Here is a 6,563-nt window from a genome sequence, read left to right as displayed (position 1 = left end):
TAATGTGAACTCATTTACCCTCTTCAGGGAAAATGTAAAAATCAATCACCATGTTCTGGGAGTGATGGTGGTGTAAATACATTAACATATACTTTTCATTTTTCATATTTCAGCTAAATTCGATTATTTAGGTAAAAATTTGAAAGAAGTTTTTATAAGAAAACAAAGAAAAGTTTTCAAAAACATTTCATAGAAAAACAAATTCCTCATTTTATTTTAGTGTAATGCTAATATTATCTCATTTATTGCGTTTTCGATCTCACCGTGCATTGCTGGAAGTTCCTGTCTGCAGATCGTTGTTCTTGTCTGGAGGTGCAGAACATTCATTGCCAGGGGATCACACTCAGTGCTCCCATAGGTAAGGCGAGCGCTCCAGCTCTGTAAGTCACCTTCGTGCTGCAACTCTGGCCTTTTCCAAGACAACTTTGACCTTGGTCTAGCTCCAATGGGCTAACCTCTCACTCCTATACATAGATGCCACTGATATATTTTATAGCACAATATTGCCCCATAGTCTAAACACTTTTGTGGCACAGTCATTAAACTTCACAGACAGCAGTCATCTTACAGGGATCATGTGCAATCATGTAACATTAATTACATTTTTTGACTGTTAAATAGGATTGCTCCAAGCCCAAGTAAAAAGTGCTTGACACTGATTCGTTAAGATACAAAGGCAATTAAAAACGTTTAATGCATTAAGATAAAGCTAATGATTTCATGGGAAAGAAACTCAATAAATTGTTTTGCCATTAATCTGCAATTCAGCATCTGCGAAGCTCTGTGTTACATTTGTTGGTGGCATGCTGGATTTAAATATTTCACTTTACTTTGTTACATGTAATTGTTCATAAAAGACTGGATTTAAACATACCTACTGCTCAGGAGCTAAGAAATATCATTGCCCTCTTATTCATAATCTTCAAAATGTTCAGAAACCGATTCACAGGTGTCTTGACATATGGAATTAAGCATTTGATCTCCGTAAAGCAGAGAGAAGAGAGTCATATCAAACCACATGTGATTTTGAAGACTTTGAATCCGGCTCCGGGCTCCTTCAAACATTTAAAATGTTTCAAGAGTAAATCCTCCCATCTATTCAATTCTTCCTTATCATCCACTTATTCAACCAGCTCGGTTTCAAAATCCAAGGGGACCCACGAGCTTTGCCAAGGACGCATTCAAAGACTGCCTTGCTCGAGATAACAATCAGGCGAGTCAGATAACTGTACAAAAGTCAGCATCCGAAAGATTGCAGTGTGGGACAGGAAGGGACCAAGAGTGATAAAGGAGTTCAGAGCAAACACTGGCAACCGTGAACCATGCATGGCCACCTGGGGCATCTGGTCCCCTACGGCCAGTCAGTGCCCAGCCCACTGGCTGAGATGCTGGAAGGAAGACTGTGGAGAGGAAGGGAGAGGCAATGGGGCAGTCTTCCTCTTCTACTTCCATCCCAGCATACTTTTTTTTTTTTGCTTTTTTTGGGTCACACCCAGTGGTGCTGGAGCGATAGCACAGCGGGTAGGGCGTTCGCCTTACAAACGGCCAACATGGCCGACCCGAGTTCGATTCCTCCACCCCTCTTGGAGAGCCCGGCAAGCTACCGAGAGTATTTGATATGCCAGACACAGTAACAACAAAGTCTCCAATGGAGACGTTACTGGGCCCGCTCGAGCAAATCGACGATCAACGGGAGGGCCTTTACCTTTACCTTTACCTTTACCCAGCGGTGCACAGGAGTTATTCCTGGTTCATGCACTCAGAAATCTCTCCTGGCAGTGCTTGGGGGACCATATGGGATGCTGGGAATCGAACCTGGGTCTGCTGCGTGCAAGGCAAATGCCCTACCTGCTGTGCTATTGCTCCAGCCCCTCCCAGCATACTTTTAACTTTCTTCTGGCCAGTTGTAAGAAAGTATGTTTCTGCCATTTCTGTTTTTTATTCCCTTAATATTCTCTCTTTTGGTGGCTTCATCTACAGTTATGCATTTACTGTCTGCGTGTAGCACTGTAGCACTGTCATCCATTGTTTGTTGATTTGCTCATATGGGCACCAGTAACATCGGTATTCACCCCAGCCCTGAGATTTTAGCAGCCTCTCCTCTCATCCTTCCCAACTCTGCCATACTGGAGGCTCCTTTAAGGTCGGGGGAATGAGACCCGTTTTTGATACTGTTTTTGGCATATCAAACTGTCTGCATATGTACCAGAAAATCTAATAAGTGATTTTGCCTTCACTGATCACAAACCTGCTTAAGTCCTAATTAGAAAGTAAAATTTACTTTGTTAAATATCTATGTTTAATTTTGACAGCTTGGTTCACTGGACATCTACTTGGGAAGATGGAAGCCCAGTCGTTCTACAATAGTTCAAGTTGCCTAAAATATCCAAACTTTTATAATTTCGATACTTTATTTCATACATTTTTCAGTCAAAGTGGGTGTCTTTAGTTTATTTTTAGCTGATTTAATTGCGTTGGGCTGGAGCAATAAGACAGCGGTTAGGGCATTTGCCTTGCACGCGGCCAACGGAAGTTCGATTTCTCCACGCCTCTCAGAGAGCCTGGCAAGCTACCAAGAGTATCTCGCCCTCATGGCAATGCCTGGCAAGCTACCCGTGACATATTCAATATGCCAAAAACAGTAACAACAAGTCTCACAATTTGTTGTGAGATGTTACTTGTGCCCGCTCAAGCAAAATCGATGAACAATGGGAGGACAGTGCTTCAGTCAAAGAATGAGAATAAAATTTTAGGGAAAGAGGAAGAAAGAGGTACAGGAGAGAATGGGGAAGGGAAGAGAAAGTGAAAGGAGATGCTAAAATTTTAGCATTTCTTTTATAGATTTTTTTCTTCTCTAAGAACATTCTCTTTTGGGGGTGTTTCATTAGTAGCACAGTAGGTTGATATTAACACATTACTTCCTAAGCTTTCAGATGCAATAGATTCACAGGCATTGGAAATCATGAACCAATGATATCACAGTCCCTGACCCTGGCAGGCACTTATAACTCCTGTGAAAGAAATGAATTCCCCCCCTCGGGGGGCTGGAGTGATAGAACAGTGGGTAGGGTGTTTGCCTTGCACGCAGCTGGCCTGGGTTCAATTCCCAGGATTCCATATGTTCCCCTGAGCAACACAGGAGTGATTCCTGAGCACAAAGCCAGGAATAGTCACTGAGCATCACGGGGTATGACCCAAAAAGCAAAAAAAAAGGGGGGGGGGAAATGAGGAAATGAAAACCCCCTCTTAGTCTACTCACAGGCCACATTTAGTTTTCCTCTTCATCAGAAGCAACAGGCAAGGTTCTCCATAGTGGCTTTTGCTTCTGTGATTGGTGTGGGACCCTCTACAGAGCCCTGGTCTAGGTCACCATTCCCACGTGTCCTACTTATTCCCTGAGCACTTGACACTTGACACTTCTCCAAGTGACATGTGGAGCATCTGTCAGAGACCCCTAACATTTCTCCTTGAATCTTGGACCCTCATTTTTTTTCCCACACAGTGGTCCTTTAGAGTCTTTCTGCTACTTCGCTCATGAATAAGTAATTAAAAAATGGTGTAAGCATGTTTTCCAACATGTGCAATGTTTTCACGGAGTCACAAGATTCAGAAGCCTGGAAAACATTGTCCTAATCACTCACACTTTCGTGTAAACGTTTTCCAGACAGTTATGTCTTTCAATATATCTTTCAACATATCTTTCAATAATTTGCCATAATAATTCTACTTTAAACAGATAAATTATTTGCTGAGCACTTAATGATGAAGCTAAAAATTGGTTGAATTATTTTTATTGTTGTCACTGAATTCTTAACATGGGCAATCAGGTAATACTCAAACATTATTTAATTTGTGCACTAAAATTTGCTTTATTTTGCAAATTAGGAGTTTGAAGTTTAGGGATATTTTATAAAGTGGTTGACAGTGTGAGAAAGATTTCTTTATGGAATCTGCATCTGAAGTCAGTTTTAGCTGATTGGTTGTATTGTCCATGAATTCAACCAAATGTTTAGAAATGACTTTTTTTCTTTTGTTTGATCAGGAGAGTGAGGGGTCCTGGGCCACACTCAGGCTTACTCTGGGCTCTATGCTCAGAGAACACTCCTGGCTCAGGTCAAAGGATAAGATGCCTCAGATCCAACCCAGGAGATTTTCTATCAGTGGTTTAAATGCCCTGTTTGTTTTGAAAAGTTCTTTCCCCAGATTTTGTTTTTCAAAAAATGCACTAAGAATGCAAATACAGCATATTATGTGGCCAGGAACTAAGAGTAAAGCAAATGTGTGGAGAACGTAACATAAATATTAGATAGTTTTCAAAAGTAGATTTGAATGCTTATTTGATACCTCGACTTAGAATTTATTTTTTACTTTAAAGTTTTTTTGTTTTTGTTTTTGCTTTATTCTGCTGTATGATCGAAACTCGATTATGTAGTAATTACCTCATTTCAATTATCTGTTAACTGAATCGTTACTTTTTGTTTTTATTTAAAATAAAAGTAAAAGTAAAAAGTAAAGGCCCTCCCGTTGATCATCGATTTGCTCGAGCGGGCCCAGTAATGTCTCCATTGGAGACTTTGCTGTTACTGTGTTTGGCATATCGAATACGTCACGGGGAGCTTGCCAGGCTCTGCCTTGCGGGCGAGATACTCTCGGTAGCTTGCCGGGGCTCTCCGAGAGGGGCGGAGGAATCGAACTCGGGTCAGCCATGTTGGCTGCGGAGTGGAAAAGTTAATCACATGGAAGGTCCTGGCTTTGATACCCAGTACTTAAAACAAAATAAGAAAAATTTAAAAAAATTTTAAAAAATGCATTGTCTTAAAACATATCACATTCACTTTTCATTTCTGGTCTACTTTGCACCTCCACAAATTATGAAAGTCAAATACGATACACATCATGTTCTTGTATTTATGTTTTATCATGCATATTTATTTTATAAAGATAAAATATGATACATTTAGCACCATAATCTTATGACTATGACTATATGTGTATAATTAATATGTACTTAAACATACATCTAGTATCTGATAAATACTTATAATTTACATGGGTTTAGAAAGTTTTCTAAGAAATATGTTATTTCCTCCTCTCTGCCTGTTCCCAATCTTCTCAGCAGGCAGCATCGTCTTAAGAAAACTGATCATTTACCCTCATCAGCACTCATTTTCCATTTCTCTAATTCCGTTTTGCTACTTAGCCACAACACCTTCCCCAGACTGAACCTGGCTGAGATGACATTTTTGGACTTCCCTAGTCCACCAACGACTTCTGTCCCCAGGCAGAGGCCACAGCTAGTTTCCCAAGAGCAGGGCTGAGTCAGAAGGCAGCACAACTAACCAAAATCTATCTAGAGGGTTGAGTTATTTTATTTCAGCAGAATTAAGAAACTGGCAAACAAAGTCTCCTGGTCTATACACTGGCTCCTGAATGCATCTGGAGCCAGTTTTTTCCCCAGACTGCAGAGAGAACAGGTTCTCCGCTGTGGGCAGACACCCTTCCCCATTCAGGGAAGACTAGAGCACATCCTGGCTCCTACACACTGAATGGCAGGACCAGCGTCCCAGTCCTGCCAATCAAATCTGTGTCCATATATTTTTAAACAATCCTCAGAGGAAAGGCAAATCCATGGAACTAATAGTTTAGAGACTGATTGTATGATTACTTACTGGATTGCTCATCATTTGATATATGGGATAAACAATGTGCTGTCACTGTCACTGTCACTGTCCTCCCGTGGTTCATAGATTTGCTCGAGCGGGCCCAGTAATGTCTCCATTGGAGACTTTGTTGTTACTGTGTTTGGCATATCGAGTACATCACGGGTAGCTTGCCAGGCTCTGCCGTGTGGGCGAGATACTCTCGGCAGCTTGCCGGGCTCTCTGAGAGGGGCAGAGGAATCGAACTCCGGTCGGCCATGTTGGCTGCGTGCAAGGCAAACGCCCTACTGCTGTGCTATCGCTCCAGCCCCCTGAAGGAATTGTCAGGAGTGGGATTTGAACCCATGCCTCCAGGGGAGACTGCGACCTGAACGCACCGCCTTAGACCACTCGGCCATCCTGACGCCGCCTAACAATGTGCAGGTCCTTGATATTTCTAAACTGCTCAAACTTAGAGCACTGAAGTTTTAATCTCTATGAGAATGTGGTTAATAGTAACTTTTTTTGTCAACATAACTACACTGAGTTTCCTGTAAGAGACAATATAATATAAGCAGATTAAAAGCCTTGTTTTTCTACTGCTTGACTTATTTTTGCCTTTTAAGGACCAACACTATTTTAAAATAACAAAACCCAAGAATAGTTCCATGCAGCAGAAAGGATTACATTGACCTACATACTTAAAGAAAAATAATTAAATCATTAAATGTATCCAGTTGATTCACTAATAGGTTTCGTACTCCGGTTGTCTAGGCCTGTATGCCTTTGTTTTCAACATCTTCTTTTGTACAACATCTTCTTCTTCTAATTAAAATAAAATAAAATGGCTAAACAATTTAATTGGAAGTAGAAACTGGAAAACATAAATTATATTTAAAAAAAAATAGGTAAAAGCCAGTTCCT

The 6,563-nt window shown here is 40.9% G+C and overlaps 1 non-coding gene across 1 annotated transcript; it reads right to left on the bottom strand.

Annotated features, from left to right (window-relative positions):
- Positions 1-5,981: 5,981 nt before the first annotated feature.
- On the bottom strand, positions 5,982-6,064 carry TRNAL-CAG (transfer RNA leucine (anticodon CAG)). Its single transcript has one exon. It is a non-coding gene; the product is annotated as a tRNA-Leu (tRNA).
- Between the last annotated feature and the right edge of the window lie 499 nt (positions 6,065-6,563).

This window comes from Sorex fumeus, unplaced genomic scaffold, assembly GCF_029834395.1.
Source record: "Sorex fumeus unplaced genomic scaffold, SorFum_2.1 ptg000092l, whole genome shotgun sequence".
NCBI classification, from domain to species: domain Eukaryota; kingdom Metazoa; phylum Chordata; class Mammalia; order Eulipotyphla; family Soricidae; genus Sorex; species Sorex fumeus.
The sequence above is the reverse complement of the archived record's forward strand: the minus strand, read 5'-3'. Positions and strand labels throughout refer to the sequence as shown.